The 27,622-nt window shown below is 37.4% G+C and overlaps 1 long non-coding RNA gene across 1 annotated transcript in view; it reads right to left on the reverse strand.

Annotated features, from left to right (window-relative positions):
- Positions 1 to 4,684: 4,684 nt before the first annotated feature.
- Positions 4,685 to 27,622, reverse strand: part of LOC141542811 (uncharacterized) — a 47,327-nt gene continuing 24,389 nt past the window's right edge. Inside the window, exon 3 of the long non-coding RNA XR_012482251.1 lies at positions 4,685 to 4,951. This is a non-coding gene — a long non-coding RNA (uncharacterized LOC141542811). The remainder of the gene's footprint in view (positions 4,952 to 27,622) is intronic.

Genomic DNA, 27,622 nt, shown 5'->3' on the forward strand with positions numbered 1-27,622 from the left:
TCAGTCAAACTGAGATCTGTTGAAGACTTTAGCTTATGTGATGCCTTAATACTATGTAGTAAAGCTTATGAGAGTAATATTTTGTAAAAAGATGATGACAAATTAAAGCAGGTTCATATAATTGCTTCTTTTAAAAAACAAAAAGAGAAAAAGAAAGTTGAAAAAAAGACATTAGCTTAAAAAGACCAACTTCTCTAACTGCAACCAGAGCCATCTCCAGTTGGATCCTGATGGCTATGGAAGAAAAGTAAGGCTGATAACCTCACACAGCTTTTCCTCATTTAAGCCTAATTCACTTGAATGTGATCATGTTACCTCCCTTATGTCATGGTTCTCTTCAAGAATGAAAGACAAATAACAATAATATTCAAGTTATCTTGTAAATTTTTTTCCTTCTTCCCTAGATTGGTGCCATTAGACAAAGACAGATGGACAAATAAAGAGATAAATATAAAATTATTCTATAAATACTTCTACTTATGAGTTCTTTCTCAGGAAAATTTTAGAATTAATTTCTTAATCTTACATGAATTGGAAATCATCTTACCTAAAATCAGGGAGTTGGACAAATTGAACTTCAAGAACGGACTTTCCAGACAGAAACCAGGAGGTCTCTGTTTGACCTGGCAGAGGGACCTCCCAAATGAATAAGGGCTCTCTCTCATCTACTGCCCTGGGGTCTAGCTGATGAGATAAGCCTTTCCCCATAGTTTAATTATGGACAAAGTTATAAGTAAATATCTTATGTAAAGGATAACAATTGCCAAGATTGCTGGCCATGAACTCCCTGCCAAAATATATGCATCTGCCCCTCGCAATCCTTGTTAACTTAGCAAATGTCTTTGGGCAGAAATAAGGGGAAAGGAATAGGAAGTTTAAAGAGGAAGGAGGTAAAAAGGCTTCTCTCAATTTCCATTGGCCTCTGGCTTCTTTATAAGTGCCTTGGTAGATAGAGGGCTTCATCAACACTTCCCCCTCCTCCTCAAGAAATCTCTCTATATTTCTTCAGTAAAATGAAGTTCCCAGTTTTTCTCTTCATGACTACTCTAGCTGGAGTTCTGATGGGAGCTGGTGAGTATGGTCCTTTCCCCTGTCCCTCCTTAGATGGAATTCTAGGGCTCCAAAAAAGACCTGAGACCAATTATTTCAGATTTCCATTCAGAGAATAAGATAATCACCCTTCTTGGGGTTGTGTTATTCTTCTCTAAGAAGTTCCAAATATTGTTTGGTTGGTTTTCACCTGTGGCTGACCATTTGGGATTTTCATAACATAGATACTGAAATGGTTTGCCATTTACTTTTCTACCTTATTTTATAGTTGAGGAAACTGAGGCAAACAGACCTAAATGATTTACCAAGGGGTCACACAGCTAATAAGTAGCAGAGGTTAGATAACCAGATATCAAGAAGATAAATCTTCCTGACACCCAATCTGGCCAATCCACTGTGCCACCTTTAAATGAAAACAATCATTTTAGGGAAAAACTTTAGAATGTAACTTTTTTAAGAGTTGCATTACATTTTATTTTGAAATATGTATTTTAAATCACAGGCATATAATTTATTTAATTCTAATTATGAAATACTATATTATAGGCCAAAATATACATTTCAGAGGTTTTATATTTGCCTCCTTTCTGCTGGCTTGTCCATTTCATTATTTTATATATTAACATAATACAACTATCAAAAGACCAAAAATAAGTATTTCTTGTCTCCTAAAAGCCCTTGGTGTGTCATTCCTTTATCTATTATTAGAATAAATATTTTATGAGACAAGCTAATTGTCCCTTTGAAAGAGATGCCCAGCCAGGCCTTGAAAGAAAATATCAGAGGGAAAGGACACCAAGAGGGAAAAGGTAGGTGGGTAGAGATGCTGAATGAGCACTACAACAGAGCCAAGAATTGAGAAGAAATTGACCCATGTCCTAGGAGCTTCCTATTTGCCAGAGTGTGTAAGGAACGTGACAGTTCTAGATCTGGCTGAGCTTTCCTGGCTCTAGGTGGATGATTAAGGGAGTCCAGGAAGACCAGGGCAAGTAATCTCAAGTAAGTCACTTAACCTCTTAATGTTCTCTGTAACTGTCTGAGACAATACCTTGATAATTCCTCCAAAAACTGCTGCTCTGTCCAAGAAGTTTCCTCTCTTTCTAAACAAGGCCCCCCAAATCCAGGCCCTAGGGAGGGTTTTTTTATTACTCTTTGCAACCTGGCCACTATCCAGATTCCTTTCACTCTCCACCTTAAGGGAGAGAGAATTTGAATACCTCAAAGTTTAAAAATTAATCTGCAGATGGACAGGATTCTGATACACCAGCCCCAGAGATAGTCCCACAGGACACTGCTACTACAGAGAACAACACTCCAGCCTCAACAAAGATAACTTCAGCTGCCCAAAGGACAACAAAATTTAAAAGTGAGTATCTACCTCTGTCCCAAGCAGAGGTTCATTTGCCTCTGGGTATGGACATATACATACTAGGAATCACAAATGGTATTTGTGGATGGAGAGAGGGAAGCAGTATCTTTGGTTTGATCTGGTACTTTCTTGTCTTATGTCTTGGGAGTTTGTTGGGAAAGGCAGCAGGTTCACTCCACTTGGAGTCAGGAAACCTGTTTCCTAATTCCACACTTTCTAGTTGAGTGATATTGGAGAAATTATTTAACTTCTCTGAGTCTCAGTTTCCTCATTTTTAAAAGAAATAGGATGTGAAGCAGGAGGAGAATCTATAGTGATCCTTTCCATTAAAGGCTTTGCACAATTTAAAGAAATTGTCCATCAATAGATCCTCCTGGAGGTGGGCACTGGGAAGAAAGCCTTGGGAACTTTTATCATATATGTATGGCCTATTCTACTAACACAAACCAACTGTTACTGATGCAGCAATCTTTGAAGACCTTATAAAGGAATTTCAGAAAACTAATAGGGTGAGTATATTCACGTAGGCCCCAGAATGAATCCCTACATGATCCCCTTCCCAGGCCTGTAACCTTTATGTCCAACCCCTAAAATGAATAGGCCATTCTCCAAACCTAAACAAAAGCTATGAAACTATTTTGGAAGCTGAGGATAGCTAAGTCTTTTCTTTTGGGAATAGTGCATAACATCGAGCTTTCTCAGACTTCCCCAAGGTCAGACAGTAAATAAGGATTTCTTAAGCAAGTCTTATGTGTCAGGCTTACTAGGCTAAGTACTGGAGATATGATGATAGACAAAAAAAAATTACACAAAATTATAATCTCCACCCTTAAGAAGCCTATATTAGGATAAAACAAGATATAAATATCTAAAGACAAGAAACAGAAAAAGATTATATGACAACAATCTGGAAAGGATAAGAAACTAAGAAGCCCAGGGAAGGCTCTGCAGAGGCAGGATTTGAACTGAGTTCAGAAGGAACACAGGGAAGAGGGAAGAGTGTTCTAGGCATAGAGCCTAAGGGATGGAAGATAGAATAACCTGTATGAGGAATTGAAAGCAGAACAGGTCCCTTCCAGACCTAAAATTATTCTTTCAATCTATTTCCTTTCTGAATTTTAATCTACCAAGGAAGAGAGCATGACCCTCAGGCCCCGTTATGTCCACCCTGTGTCATTCTGGCAGCAGCCGTAAGTTCTGCCCCCCACTGTAGGCTCAGGGTGGTACAGGCAAAAAATTGGGCCCAGTGAAACAGAAAGTCTGGGGTCACCAGGGGGCCTTGGCTCCCTCAGCTTCACAAGAGCCATGACCTCTTTCCATTTTTTTCGTTTCTAGCTATTTTCAAAAGAGCAAGTTGCAAATCTGCAGAGAACATTCATTAAAGGAATTCTTTAAGTAAATAATTTAAAATAGATTTGTACAAATCTCAGTCATTAAACCAAGCATCAAACCTGTTTCTTCTCTTGTGTCTTGACTGAAGAATCTGTTGGGAGGGGAGAACCATGGACAGAGTATAAAGTGGGTATTACCAGTAACTAGGAGGGAAATTTGTGTGGAAATCCCGTTCTTTCTCCAATCCATTTGAATGCTGTCTGCACCCTCAGTTATCTAGCTCCTTCACACCCGCACAAATGTATATATATATATATATATATATATATATATAATAGACACAGGCACAAATTTGGAAAAAGACAACTATGTTCCTCCACAAGGTGGCATGTAAATAAAAAGAAGATAACCAACATTTCTACTATAGTTCAATTCTTCCAAACTTTTTGCAGATACTCCTCAAATCTCAGATAGAAAATTTACTCCGGGGGAACCATCCAACAAGGTTTTGGTTGGTCTCACATAAAAAGATAAGTGGACAGAAAAAGAGAAAAAGAGATGAGGGAGAGAGAAAAAGAAAAAGAGAGAGAAGGAACATATGGGGTGGTTTTGAGAAATTCCAAAAACTGCAAGTAGAACCTAGGGATTGAAAGTCATTTAAGTGTTAACATAGAGCACCCTAATCCTCACTTCCTAAAGACCAGATATGTTACATTTTTACCTCCCTCTCAGGATTCTCAGCTATTCTCTTGAGGGTTAGGGGTATTTAGGCTCTCTACAAATGGCTCCAACCATTTAGAATTTGGTGTTCCCCAAGTATATGGGGTTCCTCAAAGCCCAGATCCATTTAGCCATTTTTTGACAAGTGAGATTTTTCAGAGAAATTATCCCTTCAAAAGCTATAATCACAAAAATATAATGTTACTCCCCAAATATATGAAAGGCATAATTCTCCCTTTCTACCCCATACCACCTCATATTCTAGGAAGGAAAATAGTACTAGACTTACTCTTTAACTATAGATCCCTAAAGAGACTAGTCCAAGTTCCAAGGACAAGGCCCAGGCCAGCTTCAGGCTCCAATGCCAGATGCTCCTACTCCTCTGAGATTCCCTTCCAGACAGGGAGCAACATCTCACTTAAAATTCTGGCTCCAAACATAGCTTGAATTTTGAGTTCTATTGGGGATCACCTCCAGTGCCTAAAACCATGAGAGACAAATGGAATAGAACAGAAACAAACAGCTCAATGCTGAGTGAAGTGAGCAGGACCAGATGATCATTACATACTTCAACTACAATACTATATGATGATCAATTCCGATGGATGTGGCCATCTTCAACAATGAGATGAACCAAATCAGTTCCAATAGAGCAGTAATGAACTGAACCAGCTACACCCAGGGAAAGAACTCTGGGAGATGACTATGAACCACTGCATAGAATTTCCAATCCCTCTATTTGTGTCTGCCTGCATTTTTTATTTCCTTCACAGGCTAATTGTACATTATTTCAAAGTCCGATTCTCTTTGTACAGCAAAATAACTGTTTGGACATATATACATATATTGTATTTAACATAACACTTTAACATATTTAACATGTATTGGTCAACCCGCTATGTGGGGGAAAGGGTGGGGGTAAGGAGGGGAAAACTTGGAACAAAAGGTTTTGCAATTGTCAGTGCTGAAAAAGTACCTATATCTTATAAATAAAAAGCTATAATAAAAATAAGATTTAAAAAAAAATTTTTTAAGCAACAAACAGCTCCATGCCCATTTTTCTGAGCTGAGGTAGAACAGAAGAAGGAAATCCTTCTCCTTTCACTGCTTCAGTTCATGGTCAATAAGCTTCTGTCACCCTTGGGATATAAGAAGAGTGAACAAGAAAATAAGACTATTTCACTCTGTACTACACACAGCTAATTAAAGGAGATTACCTTGCCACCAGTGGTGCAGAAGGCATCCATTTCGGATGATCTGAGTATGGCCAGAGAAACCTTCTCACATAGAGAAACAGAATCTTAGAACCGAGAGGTCATTCAGAGATCCTCTGATTCAGCCTATGTTTAAAGAAGAACTCCCTTTATAACCTCATTGATGAGTAGGCATTTCATCTCCACTTATAGATTTCTAAGGATGGGCAACTCAATTTTCATTCTTGTATGCATTCAACAAACTTTTAGCTAGTGACTACCTTTGACAAGCAATGCACTAGGTGTATATGTACTCTAGATAAGACATAGGTCATTGCTTTCAGAAATTTATAGTCTAACAAGGAAGGGGGGATGGAGATAAGACACCACCACAGAAAACAACAAACCATATAATAGAGGGAGACTTTCTGAAAAATCGGGTAGGTATAAAGAGAAGTAAATGTGTACCACAGCAAAAGAATGGGAAAAGCAAAGATAACCCAAGAACAGGAAACAGGTATACATATCAATAAGGGGAAACCATTAGGGCTTTATATTTCAACTTCATTAGATCATTTGCAAGTCAATGGCCACATTTTATACTTTTCCACTTCATCATTCTGTTCCATCTGGACTTAACTCCTCCCCATTCCTTTCCTTCCTCTATTCTCATCAATTCTTTACTTCTCTAAATCCTTCCTAGCCTCAAATCAATTATTAACTCCTCCAGAAGCCTTCCGTATTCCTTCCAGCCAAAAGTACTTCCTTTTTTCTTTCTAATCTTATTGAGAAGCAGTGTGGAAGGACTTGTCAGAGAATTGGGACTTACAGCAGGAAAACTCCTGAGTTTAAGCCCTGATCCTGCCACTGACAGCTGCATGAAATTGGTCTGATCTCTTTATTAATCTCTACATCTCCCCCATGTCAAAAAATTCTCATTTGATCCATCCATCCCTCCCAGCTATCATCTCTTTTCCTTTTTCTGCTCAGCTTATTAAGAAGCTTATCTACAAAAGGGGCTTTCATTTCCTCTCTTCTTTCCCTAATTCACTACATTCTGGCTTCTGACCATCTTCAACTAAAACTGCTCTATCCAGAATTAACATTCTCTTAATTCCAAATCTAATGGCCTTTTCTCCATCCTCATCCTTCTTGAACCTTCTGTACCTTTTGATACTGACAATTGCTCTTTCCTTGATAATCTCCTTCAATTTGAGTTTCTGTGACACAATCACTTCTGGTTTCTATATGATGTCTCCTTCTCAGGCTTCTTTGCTGGGTCTTCATCCAGGTCATGGCCACCAAACTTAGTATATCACAGACTTCTGTCCTGGACTCCCTTCTTCCTCTAGACTATTTCACTCTGTAATAGCATCAGCTCCATAGATTCAATTATTATTTCTATGCTGATAATTCTTAAATGTACTTTTCCAACCCCAAACTCCTGCTCATCTGCAACTATCTATTAGCTATCTCAAAATAGTTGTACCTTAGACATTTTAAGTTCAATATGTTCAAAACCCAAACTCATTTTCTTTCCCCCAAATCCCCTCCTCCCTTCCTTGTTACTGTTCAGGGCACCACTATGCTCTCAGTCACCCATATTCACTACCTAGACATCATCCTTACCTCACCACTTGTCTCCCAGCCGCACCCAGATCTAATCCTTTGCCAATTTCTGTCAATTCTATCTTCATGACATCTGTGTCATTGCCCCTTTCTCTCCTCTGAATCTGTCACTTTCTTGATGTAGATGTCCTATCAGGACTAATGCAACATCCTGATGGTGATGTGAGTGGTGCACGTGAGTTCAAATGTGGTCTCAGATATTTAATACTTACTTGTTAGGATTACCAGGTGAGAACTCAGGTTGTCTGGACAGTGACAAGGTGAGAACTCAGGTGTGTCTGGACAGGTGACAAGGTGAGAACTCAGGTTGTCTGGACAGTGACAAGGTGAGAACTCAGGTTGTCTGGACAGTGACAAGGTGAGAACTCAGGTTGTCTGGACAGTGACAAGGTGAGAACTCAGGTTGACTTGACAGTTCTCTGGCTCAGACCTTTGGTTCGGGCCTTTAAAGGGAGTTTACACCTTAGGAATTCTAAGAGGAACAAGTTCATTGGTTGTAAGTAATTCCCACAAGCCCCTGGGAGTACCCACAAGTCCATTCTCTGGGAGGAGGTTTCTTTTCTGTATAATCTTTTCCTCTATGAGCAGGTTTCTTGGGAGGCTTCTGGAGCCTCCAGCCAGCCTCTTCTTCTTCCTGAATCCTGGCTCTGAATCTCCTCCAGCTTTTGTCCTTCCCCAATCCAGACTGCTCTCCAGGCTCAATGTTGCCTCTTTTTATCCTCCTAGAGAATGGAGTTGGGATAATGCAAGGGCTTCTGGGAAGAAGTACTCCAACCAATGAACTTGCTCCTCTTAGAATTTCTAAGGTGTAAACTCCCTTTAAAGGCCCAAACCAAAGGTCTGAGCCAGAGAACTTCAAGTCAACCTGAGTTCTCACCTTGTCACTGTCCAGACAACCTGAGTTCTCACATGGTAATCCTAACATCTCCCCCTTTCTTTTGATTTAGAATATGGGGTGGTCATGACCTTGAAACATAAATCCATTACTTACTAGCTGTGTGACTCTGGGCAAATCACTTAACCCCAATTGTCTCAGCAAAAAAAAAAAAAATTGGTAATGTGAACTCTGCTTGCCAAAAGGATCTTCTCATGACAGTTCACCTTCCCTCTGAAGTGACCTTCCTAAAGCAAAGGTCACATCATTTCACACACACTTACATTCAAAAACTCCATTGACAACCTATTACCTTCACAATAAAATTTCAAAAATCCTCTATTTGACTTTTAAAACCTCTCATAATGTTTTTCCTAGACTTTCCAGTCTCTTTACACCTTATTTCTTGCCCATCACCAGCACATTTTTTGATTAAGTATCCATCTCTTGATCCCAGACACTTAAAGTGAGTGTCCCCTATACATGGAAAGCTCTCTCTGATCAGTTTTACTTTCTGGCTTTTTTCAAGTCCCTGGTAAAACTCCACCTTTTATAGGAAGACTTTCCTAATCTATTTTAATTTCAATTTGTACTGAATATGGTTTATTTGTACATTCTGTCTCCCGTAAAACTGTGAGCTACTGGAGATCAGAGATGTCTTTTACCTTCTTTGTAGCTCTAGTAAAATAGCATGATGCCTATGACATAGTAGATGTTTAATGAATATTTATTGATTAACTAATGCTGTAAAAATAGGAGTGATAAAATACTACCTTCCTAGTAGAGTCATCATGGGAAGAGCTGTAGAAATGTCAGCTGTTAATAGTTAATAGTTCAGACCTGCCAACAACTGGCCTCAGGCTCTCCTGTTCTTGTTTCTCTGTCCCAGGATCCCAAGTGTTATTGTGCTAGTAGTCCTCTCTCTCTAGGGGTGGAAAGCCCCTTGCCTATCTTTCTCCTTCCTTTCCCCATGCCAGCAGACACTTTATTTTTTTTGCTTTGTTTTTTTCAAAATATAGCTGATATGGAAATATGTTTTCCATGAATTTGCATGTATAATAGTTATATTTTTTGGCTATTCAATAGGTAGAGGAAAAGAGAGTAAGAAGAGAGAGAATCTGGAATTGAAAATAAAAATATAAAATTAATATCAATTTTATTCCAGGCAAGTCCTTATATATGAAAAATACATGCTACCTTGGTCTTCACTTTCTGAAGATCAGCTAAATTATATTTCATCTCTCCCCAGTCATAAGATTGATGTAAACACACCAAGTGATTGGGTTGGGTAGCAGTTCACATGTGAAGAATTCACAATGGCTTTCTCCTTCAAAAAGTATTTTTATCTATGAGAAGAGGCTAGAGACAAAATGAAGAGGTAAAATAGGCACTAGGAGTGGTAAATATGAAATAGTTTGGGAGAGTATACAATTAGCAAAGAAAGGAGTTTTAGTAATTAATAATGGAAAAGACAAATTTCCCAGTGAATTCATAATTAATCAGGAAAAAGGGAATATACCATGAGATGGGAGTTTGCCATTAACTGACAGGCTAAATCCATAGAGAAGTTTAGCACCCTAAAATAGTTTCTTAGCTGTACGAAGGAGAAAAGCATCATGAGGTATGGGGGAGAGGTGAGAAGAAAGAAATCATGATGCAAAAAGCCATGCCAAGCTGATGCAAAAGGGAATCAGCAAAGACAGTATAGACCATGGTACCCAATTCATTCCACTACTATTTGCACCCTTGTTATCCAGCTCCTTCACACCCACACAAATGCATACATATAATAGATACAACCAAAGGTGGAGAATGATATCTATGTGCCTCCACATGGTTCCACGTACACCACATAACCAATATTCCTACTTTAGTTCAATTCTTCCAAAGTCATCAGAGATTGCCCTCAAATGTCATATACAAAGTTTGCTCCTGGGGAAACTATCCAAAGTTTTGGGCAGGCTCCAGAGAGAGAGAGAGAGAGAGAGAGAGAGAGAGAGAGAGAGAGACCAGCAGACAAAGAAAGACAGAGACACACAGAGAGACAGAGGCAGAGAAAAAAAAGAGGAAGAGGGAGATAGAAAAAGAAACTGGCAAACCAGTCAAATGGTTTGCCAGTTTCTTTTTCTATCTCCCTCTTCCTCTTTTTCTTTTGACTATCTATGCCAACAAAATCCCAAATGAGGTCAAAAAGAGTCAAATATAGCAGAAAAATGACTGAACAACAAAAATTTTAATTAAGATTTTACATTTTTAGACAATACAATTGCACATTTAATAGCATTGAATAAATATAACTTTTATATATACTTGGAAACCAAAAAATTTATGTGACTTACTTAATTGCAATATTCATTTTATTGTTATGGTCTGGAATTACACCTGCATATGGCTAAGGTATAGCTACACTGCCTTTTCCTAAAAAGGAGATGTTTTTCTCTAGAAGGACAGACAGTTGCCCTGTCCAAGCAGTTCACTCTCCTATTAGATAAGGCCCCCAAAAGCCAGGCCCTAGAGAAAAGTTCTTCATTACTCTTTACATCCTGACTATTGTCAAGATGCCTTTCACTCTCCACCTCAAGGTAGAGAGAATTTAAATACCTCAAAGTTTAAAATTTGATTCTGCAGCTAGACAGGATTCTATTGCACCTGATCCAAAGACAATGGCCTGACAAGAGATAACTTTCCCACAGACCACTGCTGCAGAGACAATCCCTGTCCCAAAAACCACTGCTCCAGAGACCCCCACAGGCCACTGCAGCTTTGCCAAAAACAACTTCAGCTGATCAAAGGTCAACAGAATCTTTCCCTGAATGTGAGTATTTAGCTCTGTCCCAAATCATAGTTCCTTGTTCATTTGTGTCTGGGAATGGGCATAATACATATTCAGTCACACAGTCTCTGGGATAAAGGAGGGGAGCAGTACATTTGATTGTTTCTAATGCTTCATTAGCTTATGTCTAGGACATATGTTGGAAGAAAGGCAGTATGTTCACTCCACTTAGAGTCAGGAGTTCCATTTTCCAATTCCACATGCTAGGTGAGTTCTGTTGAGGAAATCATCTAATTTCTGTGAGCCTCAATTTCCTCATCTTGGAAAAAAATAAATTAGGGATTGGGTCAGACTCTACAGTGATCATTTTTATAAAGGTTTTTGTATAACTTAAAAAGATTGAAAAGAATCTGCAATGGATCCTCAAGGAGATGGGATACAGGGGAGAAAGGTTTGGGAACTTCGCTCATCCATGAATGGCCAGTTCTACTACTGCAGCACCAACTAAATTTGATTCATGAATTTGGGGAGACATCCCAAAGAAAATTCATGATTTTATTGATGAGTATATTCCAAGATAGGCTCCAGAAGGAATCCCTACATGATCCCCATCCCAGATCTGTAACCCTCATCATCATCCCCTAAAATGAACAATCCATTCTACAGATCTAAGCAAAAGGATGAACATATTTTGGAGGGTAAGGATAAGTCAGCCTTTTCTTTTTTATAAAGCTTTTTATTTTCAAAACATATGCATAGATACTTTTAATATTCATCCTTGAAAAACTTTGTTATAATTTTTTTACTACTTTCTTTCCCCCACTCCCTACCCTAGAAAGCAAGTAATTCAATATATGTTAAACATGGGTAATTTTTCTATACATATTTCCACATTTATCATGCTGCACAAGAAAAATCAGATCAAAAAGGGAAAAAAATGAGAAAGAAAACAAAATACAAGCAAAAAACAACATAAAAGTGAAAGTACTGTGTTGTGATCCACACTCAGTCCCCACAGCTCTCTCTCTGGGTGCAGATGGCTCTCTCCATCATCACAAGACCATTGGAATTGGCCTGAATCACCTTGCTGTTGAAAAGAGCCACATCTGGAGGAGCCAAGATGGCGGAGAAGCAGAGCCAAGATGGCGGAGAAGATACACACGATTTTGTGAGCTCCCTTCTTCCTTCATTTAAATCAGCCTCAAAAATAATGCTGGACTGATAGAAACCACAAGGCCTGGAAGCACGACTTACCAGCTGAAGAGAATCTGGAGTTTCAACAGAAAAGGTCGGTTCCCAGGGGAGGAAGAAGAAAGGCCAGTGCAGACGGTGGGGTAGTGGCACATTGCGCCGATCGTGCTGGGGAGGGCTCTGGGATCAGAGAAGCCAATGAGATAGAGGAAACTGGCACAGGCTGTTAGCTCTTCTCTGCTTATAAAACAGCAGTTCAGAAGAGAAATCAAACCACTTTAAAATATAAAGTCAGATCCTAAATCCACCCCATTCTGGAAGTGACTCAGCAGATCTCAGCACTGTGAGTGTGGCCGACTTAGGCTGTCCAGCTTTCATCTGTGGGTAGTTAAGAACTTGAAAAGCGGGCGGACATGGCCCAAGGAAACACATAGTGCCTGGCTCGGCTGGAGGCTGTGGAACTCAGCCCCGGAAGTCCCAGAGAAGCGGAACCTTTGAACTAGGGACTGTGGTTTCAGGGCAGACACTTCCAGTTTGAGCGCAAGGGCTTTTCACGTCACCTGCTGCTGACATCCACGCCCCACTGGGACTCATAGGCCGGGCTTTGTGTCGCCTTTACTGTTCATTCTTAAACCTCAGGGAAGCCACTAGAACACAGCGCCCTCAAGGCACAGGAGTGCTGATCACCTCTGAGGCACATCCAGGGAGGGGGTGGGGAGCTCTCTCTTAGCTCAGGCTCAGGGGCCGCTGCATCCATCCAGTCTGGGAGGAAGGTGGTAAAGAAATAAATAAATAATTTCCTACCCCAGGGACAGACCCCAAAAGATTTTTTAACCATGACTAAAAAGCCAAAAAGAACCATTGATTCTTTCTAAACAGAGAAAGAGCGGGTATCCAACCCCGAGGAAGTTAACAGCAGAGAGTCAGCAGATAACAACCTAAAGGGGAATGATTCCTGCCCCCCATTGCATAACTCTCTCCTAGAAGAGACTATTAAAAAATTAAGACAGTTTGAAGAAATATGGGGAAAGGAAAGAGAAGCTATGATAGAGAATAACAACATTCTGAAATTGGAGTTGGAAAAAAAAAAGAATTCACAAGAGATGCAGGGAAACAAAATTTGTGAATTAGAAAAGGTTAAAAAATCTCAAGAAAATAGGATTTCTGAATTGGAAAAGATAAAAAAAATCTCAAGAAAATAGGATTTCTGAATTGGAAAAAGAAAATAATTCTCTAAAAAAAATTAGGGAAATGGAAAAAATTCAATAGAGCAAGATAATTCATTTAAAAACTCAATTGGGCATATACAAAAAGAACTAAAAAATGTGAATAAAGAAAGTAACTCATTAAAAATCAAGACGGAGCAAATAGAAATGAATGATTCATTGAGAACCCAAGAATCAGTCAAACAAAACAAAACAAAACAAAAAAAATAAATAAAAAGCTGGAGAATAACGTCAAATACTTACTGGGAAAATCTATAGACCCGGAAAATAGATCTCAGAGAGATAATCTGAGAATCATTGGACTTCCCGAAAACTATGACCAAAAAAAGAGCTTAGATTCTATTTTACAGGAAATCATCAAAGAGAACTGTCCAGAGATAATAGAAATAGAAGGGAAAATAGGCGTTGAAAGAATTCATCGAACTCCTTCTGAAAAAGACCCTAAAAAAAGAACACCACGCAATATTGTGGCTAAGCTGCAGAATTACCACACAAAGGAAAGAATATTGCAAGCAGCTAGAAAAAAAAAATTTAAATACCAAGGTGCCACAATAAGGGTCACTCAAGATCTGGCTGCCTCCACATTAAAAGATCGAAGGGTCTGGAACCTGATATTCCGGAAGGCAAAAGATCAAGGATTGCAACCAAGAATAAACTACCCAGCTAATTTTAGCATCTTTTTCCATGGAAGAAGATGGTCATTCAATGAAATAGAGGAATTCCATTTGTTTCTAAGAAAAAAACCAGACTTAAACAAAAAATCTGATCTACATCCACAAGACTGAAGAGAAACAGAAAAAGGTACACAGAACCCTTGAGAACTGTATCTCTGTTGTGGATATATAGAAAGTCCGCATGGATAATTTGATTTTACTAATATAAAAAGGGGGGGAGTAGTAAAGGGAAGGGGGTAGTATCAGAAAAAGGGGAAGGAGTGATAAAAACAGGGAAACTGCATCCCAGGAAGAGGCATAGAAAATACACCATATCTGAGGGAATTTAGAGAGGGAGAGAAACATTGTGTGAATCTTACTCTCATCAGAAGAGGCTCAAAGAGTAAATAATTGACATATTTGTTTTTCAGAGAATTCTCTCTCACCTCATTAAAAGGGGGGAGAGGAAAAGGGAAAAGGAAAAGGGGAATAAGGGAAGGGACTTGGAGGGAGGGGGGAGGGATACTAAAAAAGGGAGGGCTGCGGGTCACAAGGGGGGTCTATAAATTAAATATCGGGGAAAGGGTTCAGGGGGGTCAAGGGAAAAAGCATAATCTGGGGATAATATGATGGCAGGAAATACAGAATTAGTAATTTTAACTGTAAATGTGAGTGGGATGAACTCTCCCATCAAACAGAGACGGATAGCAGACTGGATCAAAAGTCAGAACCCTACAATAGGTTGTTTACAGGAAACACACTTAAAGCAGGGAAATTCATACAGAGTAAAGGTAAAAGGTTGGAGCAGAATCTATTATGCTTCAGATAAAGCCAAAAAAGCAGGGGTAGCCAGCCATCCTTATCTCAGATCAAGCAAAAGCAGAAGATCTAATTAAAAGAGATAAGGAAGGAAACTATATCCTGCTAAAAGGTAGCATAAACAATGAAGCCATATCAATACTAAACATATATGCACCAAGTGGTATAGCATATAACTTTCTAAAGGAAAAGTTAAGAGAGTTGCAAGAAGAAATAGACAGTAAAACTATAATAGTGGGTGATCTCAACCTTGCACTCTCAGATTTAGACAAATCAAGCCACAAAACAAATAAGAAAGAAATTTAAAAAGTAAATAGAACATTAGAAAAATTAGGTATGATAGACCTGTGGAGAAAACTGAATGGATAGAAAGGAATATACTTTCTTCTCAGAAGTTCATGGATCTTATACAAAAATTGACCATATATTAGGACATAAAGATCTCAAAATTAAATGTAGGAAGGCAGAAATAATAAATGCCTTCTTCTCAGATCACAATGCAATAAAAGCTACATTCAGTAAGAAGTTAGGGGTAAATAGACCAAAAAGTAATTGGAAAATGAATAATCTCATCTTAAAGAATGACTGGGTGAAACAGCAAATTAAAGAAACAATTAATAATTTCACCCAAGATAATGACAATGATGAGACATCATACCAAAATCTGTGGGATGCAGCTAAAGTGGTAATAAGGGGAAATTTTATATCTTTAGAGGCTTATTTGAACAAACTAGAGAAAGAGAAGATTAACGAATTGGGCCTGCAACTTAAAAAGCTAAAAAAAGACCAAATTAAAAACATCCAGCCAAAAATCAAATTTGAAATACAAAAATTAAAAGGAGAAATCAATAATATTGAAAGTAAAAAAACTATTGAATTAATAAATAAAACCAAGAGTTGGTTTTATGAAAAAGCCAATAAAATAGATAAACCTTTGGTAAATTTGATCAGAAAAAGGAAAGAGGAAAATCAAATTGTTAGTCTTACAAATGAAAAGGGGGATCTTTCCACCAATGAAGAAGAAATTAGAGAAATAATAAGGAGTTACTTTGCCCAACTTTATGCCAATAAATTCGATAACTTAAGTGAAATGGATCACTTCCTCCAAAAATATAGGCTTCCTAGATTAACAGAGGAGGAGATAAATTGCTTAAATAGTCCCATTTCAGAAAAACAAATAGAACAAGCTATTAATCAACTCCCCAGGAAAAAATCCCCAGGACCAGATGGATTTACATGTGAATTCTACCAAACATTTAAAGAACAATTAGCCCCAATGTTATATAAACTATTTGAAAAAATAGGGGATGAAGGAGTCCTACCAAACTCCTTTTATGACACAGACATGGTACTGATACCTAAACCAGGTAGACTGAAAATTGAGAAAAACTATAGACCAATCTCCTTAATGAATATTGATGCTAAAATCTTAAATAAGATATTAGCAAAAAGACTTCAGAAAATCATCCCCAGGATAATACACTATGATCAAGTAGGATTTATACCAGGAATGCAGGGCTGGTTTAATATTAGGAAAACTATTAGTATAATTGACCATATTAATAATTAACTTAATAAAAACCATATGATCATCTCAATAGATGCAGAAAAAGCATTTGATAAAATCCAACATCCATTCTTACTAAAAACGCTTGAGAGTATAGGAATAAATGGATTATTCCTTAGAATAATTAGGAGCATATATTTACAACCGTCAGTAAGCATAATATGCAATAGAAATAAACTGCAACCTTTCCCAGTAAGATCAGGAGTGAAACAAGATTGCCCACTATCACCATTACTATTCAATATAGTACTAGAAATGCTAGCCTCGGCAATAAGAGCCGAGAAAGAGATTCAAGGAATTAGAGTAGAAAATGAGGAAATCAAACTATCACTCTTTGCAGATGACATGATGGTATACTTAGAGAACCCCAAAGACTCTGCTAAAAAGCTATCAGAAATAATTCAGAATTTTAGCAAAGTTGCAGATACAAAATAAATCCACATAAATCCTCAGCATTTTTATATATCACCAACAAAATGCAACAGCAAGAGATACAAAGAGAAATTCCATTCCAAACAAATGTTGAGAGTATAAAGTATTTGGGAATCAATCTACCAAAGAATAGTCAGGAATTATATGAGCAAAATTATGAAACACTTGCCACAAAAAAAAAAGTCAGATTTAAATAATTGGAAAGACATTCAGTGCTCTTGGTTAGGCTGAGCAAATATAATAAAGATGACAATACTCCCCAAACTAATCTATTTATTTAGTGCTATACCAATCAGACTCCCAAGAAACTATTTTAATGACCTAGAAAAAATAACAACAGAATTCATATGGAACAACAAAAGGTCGAGAATTGCAAGGGAACTAATGAAAAAAAAAGTCAGATGAAAGTGGTCTAAGTGTACCTGATCTAAAGCTATACTATATAGCAGCAGTCACCAAAACCATTTGGTATTGGCTAAGAAATAGACCAGTCGATCAGTGGAACAGATTAGATACAAAGGACAAAAAAGGGTACATCTATAGCAATCTAGTCTTTGACAAACCCAAAGATACCAACTTTAGGGATAAAAATTCATTATTTGGAAAAAAACTGTTGGGAAAACTGTAAATTAGTATGGCAGAAATTAGATATGGATCCACACTTAACACCATATACCAAGATAAGATCAAAATGGGTCCATGATTTAGGCATAAAGAATGAGATCATAAATAGATAGAGGAACAGAGAATAGTTTACCTCTCAGACCTGTGGAGGAGGAAGGAATTTATGACCAGAGGAGAACTAGAGATCATTATTGATCACAAAATAGAAGATTTTGATTACATCAAACTAAAAAGTTTCTGTACAAACAATACTAATGCAAACAAGATTAGAAGGGAAGTAACAAATTGGGAAAATATTTTTACAGTTAAAGGTTCCGATAAAGGTCTCATTTCCAAAATATATAGAGAACTGACCCTAATTTATAAGAAATCTAACCATTCTCCAATTGATAAATGGTCAAAGGATATGAACAGACAATTTTCAGATGATGATATTGAAATTATATCCACTCATATGAAAAGTGTTCCAAATCACTACTGATCAGAGAAATGCAAATTAAGACAACTCTGAGATACCACTACACACCTGTCAGATTGGCTAAGATGACAGGAACAAATAATGATGGATGTTGGAGGGGATGTGGGAAAACTGGGACACTAATACATTGTTGGTGGAGTTGTGAAAGAATCCAACCATTCTGGAGAGCAATTTGGAACTATTCCCAAAAAGTTATCAAACTGTGCATACCCTTTGATCCAGCATTGCTGCTATTGGGCTTATATCCCAAAGAAATACTGAGGAGGGGAAAGGGACCTGTATGTGCCAAAATGTTTGTGGCAGCTCTTTTCGTAGTGGCTAGAAACTGGAAGATGAACGGATGCCCATCAATTGGAGAATGGTTGGGTAAATTATGGTATATGAAGGTTATGGAATATCATTGCTCTGTAATAAATGACCAGCAGGAGGAATACAGAGAGGTTTGGAGAGACTTACATCAACTGATGCTGAGTGAAATGAGCAGAACCAGGAGATCGCTGTACACTTCAATGCTGTATGAAGATGTATTCTGATGGAAGTGGATATCTTCAACATAAAGAAGATCCAACTCACTTCCAGTTGATCAATGATGGACAGAAACAACTACTCCCAGAGAAGGAACACTGGGAAGTGAATGTAAATTGTTAGCACTACTGTCTATCTACCCAGGTTACTTACACCTTCGGAATCTAATACTTAATGTGCAACAAGAAAATGGTATTTACACACATATATTGTATCTAGGTTATATTGTAACACATGTAAAATGTATGGGATTACCTGTCATCAAGGGGAGGGAGTAGAGGGAGGGAGGGGATAATTTGGAAAAGTGAATACAAGGGATAATGTTGTAAAAAAAATTACTCATGCATATATAATGTCAAAAAAATTTATAAATAAAATTTAAAAAAAAAGAAAAGAAAAGAGCCACATCCATCAGAATCAATCATTGTGTAATCTTGTTGTTACTATGTGCAATGTTCTCTTGGTTCTACTCACTTCACTTAGCATCATTTCCTGTAAGTCTCTCCAGGCTTTTCTGAAATCATTCTGCTGATTGTTTCTTGTAAAACAATAATATTCCGTAACATTCACATGCCGTAACACATTCAATTATTCTCCAATTGATAGGTATCCACTCAGTTTCCAGTTCCTTGCCACTAGAAAAAAGTCTGGCTAAGCTTTTTCTTTTTGAATCAGTGCATAACACTGAGCTTTCAGACATCCCTCATCTTGTGCTTTTCCACCTCATCATTCTGTTCCATCTGGACTTAACTCATCCCTATCCCTCATCTTCCATTATTCTATACTTATCAATTCATCACCCTTATAAATCCTAGCCATCCTCCCAATTCTAATTCAATTATTAACTCCTCCAGAAGTTTTTCCTATTCTTTCCAACAACAAAAAAGGTTCCTTTGTAATCTTATTGAAAGGCAGTGTGGAACTATTTGTCTTATATTGTATATTATATACATATATATATATATGTATGTATACATATATATATATATATATTATATTGTCTTATATTGTACTTACCTTAGCTATCTGATTACTCATTCTCAAGCTTCTTTGCTGCATCTTTGTTCAGGTCATAAGTACCAATCATGAGTATCCCACAGACTTCTGTCCTGGACTCACTTCTCCCTCTAGGAGGAGGGGAAAGTCCTGAGTTTAAGCCCTAATTCTGCTACTTATAAATACATGAAATTGGGTATCTGTTTTCCTCATCCTCAAAAACTTCTCATATGATCTACCTATCCCTTCTAGTAATCATCTCTTTTCCTTTTTGCTGCTAAGCTCATTAAGAAGATTGTCTACAAGAAAGGCTTCCATTTTCACTCCTCTTCCTAATTCACTACAATCTGGCTTCTGGCCTCATCATTCAGTTGAAACTGCTATATCCAAGATCATTAATGATTCTGCTCCTTCTTGACCACTCTAACTTTTGACACTGCCAATCACTGTCTTTTCCTTAAAACTCTCTTCAATTTGAGTTTCTATGAAATAATCAATTCTGGTACTTACCTTAGCTATCTGATGACTCATTGTCAAGCTTCTTTGTTGCCTCTTTGTTCAGATCATAAGTACCAATCATGAGTATCCCACAGACTTCTGTCCTGGACTTACTTCTGCCTCTAGACTATTTCACTCTGTAATAGCATCAGCTCCATAGATTCAATTATTATTTCTATGCTAGTAATTCTTAAATGTACTTTTCCCTGCAAGTGTCTATTAGCTATCTCAAAATAGTTGTACCTTAGACATTTTAAGTTCAATACGTTCAAAACCCAAACTCATTTTCTTTCCCCCAAATCCCTTCCTCCCTTCCTTGTTACTGTTCAGGGTACCACTATGCTCTCAGTCACCCATATTCAGCACCTAGGCATCATCCTTAACTCATCACTATCTCTCAGCCACAACCACATCCAATCCTTTGCCAAGTTCTGTCAATTCTACCTTCATAACATTTCTGCTATTGCCCCTTTCTCTCCTTTCAATCTGCCACTGGTGCAGGTCTCCTCTCAGAACTAAGGCAGCATCCTGAAGGTTGCTCTGCTGTCAAAAGGCTCTTCTCACATCACTCCACTTTCTACTCTGAAGTGACCTTCCTAGAGCACTGGTCAGATCATGTTGCACATCCTCATTCAAAAACTTTGTTGAGTCCCTATCACCTCAAGGATTAATAAAAAATCCTGTTTGACTTTTAAAGCTCTTTGCAATCTACTTTTTCCTGCCCTTTCCCATCCCTTTACACCTTACTTCATGGCCCCCTTTATCAAGTGTTGTAGCTCAGCAAGATTTTCCTTCTTAATAACAAATACTTTGAGTGACTATCCCCCATGCATGGAATGCTCTCCTTGTCATCTCTACCTTCTTCTTTGAAAACTAATTTTTATAAGAAGACCTTCCCAATTACTCAATTCCAATTTGTACTGTGTACTTGTACTATATTTTTATTTAATTTGTACAGAATTATGTGCATTCTGTTTACCCTGTTACACTGTGAGTTCCTTGAGACAGGAGCTATTTTTTACCTTCTTTGTATCCCCAGCAAATTAGCAGAGTTCCTGACATATACTAAGCGTTTAATAAATGTTGACTGATTAACTGATCCTATAAAAACAGGAGTGATATCTTCCTGGTATGGTCATTGTGGGGAAAGTATCATAGAAATGTGAGCTATTACTATTATTGAGTGACTAGCACATAATACCTATTATTTCAATAACATTCAAATCCTATTTCCTCTTGAAAGATCGGATTTGAGTAGAAAAACATAACTCAATGTTTTGAACATAGTAGATATTAAATGAATGAATGATGTGAGGTCGAGAAGAACAAAGAACACGGGTTCTCTACTACATAATAGCTATCTCTCCTGCAAACAGGATACTTGATTCCCTAAGATAATTCAATCCAAACTACTCCCTCTTTACTACAGAGAGCTCCTCCAAAACAAGATCTCATATAGGAAACAGACACAAATCCCTTTTCCCTTGGTAATTACTTTTCCCTTGAAGAGCTATGTGATCTTTGTGAATATTTGTGAGATTAACATGAGCAATAGATGTTCTTCCCTTCTCTGGACCTGGCATGTAAAATCCCACCATCTTTAAGGTCTCTTAAAGCTCTAGGATCATGTGACTCTGTAAATCCTCCTAAGCCTGTTTAAAACTAATCCAAAAAAACCCAGGATCATTATTTTACAAAAACATAACCTTTCTGAACAAAATTATTGTCTCCAAGCTAAACCTTCTTGCTTTACCTATCACTCTTGGCATTGGAAGGCTTTGAACTCTTTCCAAAACTTAAATCCATCCTCAGAAGAAACACTCTTAAAAGTATATTCAGAGGAAATAGTTAAAACATCACTGGAAAGGATTCCAAAGATTCAAAGAAGCCACAAGAATCAGTACAATCTCTTAGTTTTACTAAAAAGGAATCTAAGGATGAGAGAGAATATCTAATTTATCCAAGTCATACAACTAATAATGGCAAAATCAGAATTTAAATCAAGGTTCCCTGATACAAAAATCTGAATTTCCCCTCCATCACAAGTCCTGGGTATGGGTTCTTCCCCCCATTCTGGATATCCTCAAGGTCACATCTGTATCTTCTTGAGGTTTCTGGTAGAGAAACAGAACAGTGGCTGGGATATCATCCATCTTTCTGCATGACATCACCTTAATCCAGGTCACACACATGGGGGCATCTTCTCTTCTTATAATCCCCAGAAGAGATCCTCTCGCAACTCATCACTAAATATTCTGTGTCACCCTCCGTTATACATTCCTACATAGTTCCTTCCTTTTGGAAAAATTAATAACAGACCTCAGTGAATGAATTAGTAAGCCCTAAAGAACTAGTAATGTCACTTATTACTAAGGTCAATTGCTCACATCTATATAGAATTTTAAATTTTACAATGAAAAGGTTTGCAAAATATTCACAACCATATAAAAATACTTCAAATCACTAATAATAACAGATATTAAAAGAACCCTAAAGTTTCACCTGAAAACTGATAAAGATGACTAAAATGGCAATATTCCATGTTGAAGGATTGCAGACTATATATTCGTATATTATTGGTGGAGCTATGAAATTGTATAACCATTTTAGAAAGTAATTTGTAATTATTCAAATAAAGTGACTCAGTTATTTGAGCCAGATTCCATTTCTTGGCTTACATCATAAGGAAGCTATTGATAAGAAGGGGAAAAAATATATACACCAAAATATTTATAGAAGAATATTTTTGTGATACCATAGAATTGGAAACAAAATAAAAGCCTAATGATTGATTAGAAGAATTGTGAAACAGGAATACAACAGAATATTTTTCTGCTAGAAGAAATAATATATGCCTTGAATAGGGAGAAGAGAAGGGCTATATAAACTGATGCAACATGAAGCAAACCCATTAAAACATAGCCAACATACATAATAACAACAATGTAAATGAAAAGAACAAATACCAAATAAATTGAAAGTTAATATAACAAACTGACAAATATCAAGCATGACTCTAAATTATAGAAGTAACAGCCCTAACTTTCATGATGATCCAGTAGTGTTATACATTGTATATGATTGTATATGTCTTCTGACTTTTTCAATAGCCTTATCAATAATGCTGATTTCTTTCCTCTTTAAAAAAAACTTGTTATATAAGATGGATCTGTAAAAAAAGAAGAGAACAATATGGAGATAACTGTAATAAAGAATGTAGCAGAGAATATCCATTAAAATTATTTTTAATTAAAATTTTTTTAAAGAAAACAGTTTTACAAAACTATATTTCTCACAAGAACTCTATGAGGTAGCTAATACATAAGATAGTGTTCAAATTCCATAAGTAAGGTAACTGAGCCACTGGTGATCCTCATTCTAACCCTTTGTAGAACACCTGGAAACTCAGAGATGAAGATGAGAAGAAAAGAGGGTGTTGGAGGAAGACCTGGAATATGGCTGTCTAGGCCCTGAAGCCATGAAGATCAACATCCTCATAGAAGAAAAAAACAATGTGTGCAAATAGCAATGATATAAATATTATTGATTTTCTAACATTTATCTTGTGTTGACCAGGACTTATGTTGATTTGAGATTCAAAACTAGGTCAGTCTTTCACATAGATGAAAACATATAATGGTTCCAGGTGTAGTCTCTCTATCACATATCTTTTTTTTACTTCCTTTCTTCCCTCTTCACCTATCTCTTTCAATATTCTTTTAATATACCAATCCCTACTGTGGAAAAAGATCAAGAAATCTCCATCCGCCTCAAATTTTAAAGACTCACTTTATACCCCTTCCAAAACTTATCTAGTTTTTTTTTAAGTAACTCAGTGGAAGAAACAATTACTATTAGTGAATTCATCACTAATAGTAGAACTTTAGATGCTGTTCTACCTGGTTGAAGTCAAGTCATGTCACCTAGCATTTATTAGGCACCTACAATATGCCAAGTAATGTGCTAAAACTGAGGATAAAAAGAAATTGGGGGGGGGAAACAGTCCCTGATCTTAAGGAGCTCACAGTTTAATGGAGAAGATAACATGGGCACCACTGTGTACAAATAAGATATATTAGGAAAAATTTTAGTAGTCTCCAAAGGAAGACTAAGGAAAGATTAAGAAGGAAAGAAGGAAGATTAAGAAAACTTGCAAAGAGCTTCTTGCAGGTTGGAACTTCTCAGGGACTTGAAGTAAGCTGTGGGATTCAGGGACATAGATGAAGAGAGAGAGCTTACCAGCATGGAGGAGAGTCAATGGAATTGCCCAGAGTCAGGAGATGAAGTGTAGTGTCTGAGAATTAGCAAGGAGATCAGTATTACTGGATCACACAATACATGAAAGGGAGTGAGATATAAAAAGACTAGAAAGGTAGGAAAGGGCCAAAATGAAGAGCTTTAAAACAAAACAGAGGAATTGTTTTTCTGATCCTGGGAAGAAGGGGCCATTGGAGCTTATGGAATGGAAGAGGGGGATGGAATTTGTCAGACATGTGCAATAGGAAGTTCAGTTTTGAGTGGAGGATGGACTAGAGGGGAGAGATGAAGCAGGGAGACCAAGTAGCAGGTACTGCAGTGTGAAGTAATTAAAGTAAATTAAAATAAAGTAAAGTAATTCTAGCAGTTGCAGAAAAGAGAAATACAAAGAGAAGTTATGAAATTAGAAATGGTAGAATTTGACAATAATTTTTTTTATTGGGGGAGACAGAGAGGAAAGGAGAGACAGTAGGAAGTCAAAGAAGACACCTAATTAACAAGCCTAAATCATTGGGAAGATGATGGTACTCTTATAAGTAATAAAGGGAAACTATGAAAAGAAGAGAATGTGGAATAGGGAGTGAAGATGTAACTTTAGTTTTGGAGGGGCAGCTAAGTGGAGCAGTGGATAGAGCACCATCCCTGACTTCAGGAGGACCCGAGTTCAAATCTGGCCTCAGACACTTAACACTTCCTAGCTGTGTGACCCTGGGCAAGTCACTTAACCCCAGCCTCAGAGGGAAAAAAATTTAGTTTTGGACATTTTGAGTTTATGATATTTAGAAAACAACAAGTTTGAGAATTCTATTGGGCATTTGGTGATGACAGACTGGAGCTCAGGAGTTAGACTCCTTCAATAGATCAAAGAGTCAAGTGCATAGAGATAATCATTTAATTCAAAGATGATGAGATCAAGTAAAATAATACAAAAGAGAGAAGAGAGCCCAAGCCAGAGTCTAACAGGACCCCCTCAAAGAGAGTGAGTATAACTCTGATGAAGATTCAGTAAAGCAGACAGAAAAGGAATGGCCAGAGAGGATGAATGAGAACCAAAACATAGGAATATCAGAAAAATAGAAAAAGGAGAGCATTAAGAAAAGAAAGATCAATAGTGTCAGTGCCACATAGAGAAATTTTGCAGGAGTGACAGGGCCTCTCATCTCTGGCCTCCTCTGCTTTGGGATAAAGTGGTTATAAAATGAATTGAAGAACAAATTCTAAGTGAGGAAATTAAGGTAGAGTTTCTAATCCCCAGTAGCTCAGATTACAAGCAGTAAGACTCAGCATTGAAAGACAGAGAATAGCTCCACATTCCAAAAATTAAGGACATGATTGAGAACTCAACAGTGGAGACCCCAGCGCAGACCATGAGAAACTCAGACCTAATTATCTCTACTGCACAATTTGTAACCATGCCACATATTGAGGTCTGACCTGGCTTTACAGCTTAAGAACAGAACCAGGGTTCTGGAAATGACAGAAGGGCCAGGCTGTAAACCCCAGAAATGGAAATCATCTGGCTTATCTGACCTCCTGGAGAAAGTTATCTGCTTAGTATAAAGTTCTGCTTAAAATCATTGCTCTCTGCACACACACACACACACACACACACACACACACACACACACACACACACACAGAGAGAGAGAGAAAGAGAGAGAGACAGAGAGAGAGAGAGAGACAGAGACAGAGACAGAGAGAGAGAGAGACAGAGAGAGAGAGACAGAGACAGAGACAGACAGAGAGAGAGAGAGAGAGAGAGAGAGAGACAGAGAGAGAGAGAGAGAGAGAGACAGAGTCAGAGAATCAGAGAGAAACTGAGAGACTGAGACAGAGAGAAGTTTCTCTTCTATTAATTTTAATCACACATGTTATAGAACATTCCAATTAACACATATTTTGACTAAAACATGAGGAAATTAAAGCTCAAATATCATAAAGCAAGCGCTCATAATGGGGATAGGAACCCAAGGAAGAGGAAGTGGGGACCCTACAGTACCTCCCTCTAGCTGAGGGAGTCACTGACAGACCTAAACCTTGCATCCTTCTTTTCTGTTAACAAACAGGGCTACTAGCGATCATCCCTCAATAAACTGATTCAGAGCTATTTATCCTAATGAATAAAGCAGGCAAAGTCATCTATATTCCTTTATCTGATCAACAGCATAAATAATTATCTAGTGTTTGGGGTATAGTCTGTGACACAAGAACAGAACCCAAAAAAATCCCAAAACATATGGTAACTGACCCTATTTTCATAGCCCCCTTTTAAACATTCTACACTATCACTTGTTCATCCTGCTCTCACATTGGGGAATAGGGAAACGAGTGGATTATTTCCAGTAGAATTCCAAGCCCATTGAGGTGAAGTAATGTGCCAGAACTCAAAGTCATAGCTGAAACCAGGATCAGAGCCCAAAGTTCTGAGGCATCTTGTGAGTTCTAATATGGTACATTGGTTCAGGAAAACCAGGCAGACAGGAAAAAAACACACTGACAAAGATTGATCAGCTTCCCTGTCCCTCATCTATTACTTATTCTGAGTTCCAGCTGACAATTTTTTAGTCTCTCATTTTCTCAGTACAGCTCACTTTGAAATTTATTTCCTTTATTTAGGAGGACAGATTTGGTTTAAAAAAAAAATTAGAAATCTTAAGCCTCAAGTATCTTCTTACATTTTGCTTCCATTCCCACATTCCACATCCCTTAGCTTTTCTTAATGCTTCAAGATGCATTTGCTTTTACATCATAATCATTTCTGCAAATACTAACCCATTTCTCTTGAAAAAGCGCCCAATCTAGTATCTGCTTTTGATGATAGATACAAAATTCTGTCCTGGTAATCCCCTGTCTCTCTGCCCTAGAGGAGAGAGATATGTAGAATTATCTGCTTTCTGGGATCATTATTGGACACTCAGTTACCCAGAGTTCAGTTTCATCTTAGTGATCTTTTTTATTTATGTTATACACACTACTTTCGTCTCTATAAATCTCCCCCTAGATTTTCTACATTTCTTATAGTCATTTCTTATCACACAGTGATAGTCTGTTGTTTTCATATATTCATTATCACATTATGGAATGGGATATTTTTCAATTAACAACTATTTATTTTCTCTCCTTTCCACCTTATCCCCAATTTTAAAAAATGTATCTTTTTAATGTATACATAGTTGAGCATAACAAATTCTGGCATCAACCATGTCCAAAAATTCATGCCTCATTCTACTTTATATATTTTTATATATCTCATATATATATATATATATGTACATACACACACACACACATATGTCTATGAAGAGGTAGATGAATGTCCTTTGGAATCATTGTTGACCATTGCAATATTCAGGGTTCTTCAGATTTTCAATAGTGTTCATTTTTAAAACATTGATATTATGGCATAAATTGTTTTC

This window comes from Sminthopsis crassicaudata, chromosome 5 (assembly GCF_048593235.1).
Source record: "Sminthopsis crassicaudata isolate SCR6 chromosome 5, ASM4859323v1, whole genome shotgun sequence".
Classification (NCBI taxonomy): domain Eukaryota; kingdom Metazoa; phylum Chordata; class Mammalia; order Dasyuromorphia; family Dasyuridae; genus Sminthopsis; species Sminthopsis crassicaudata.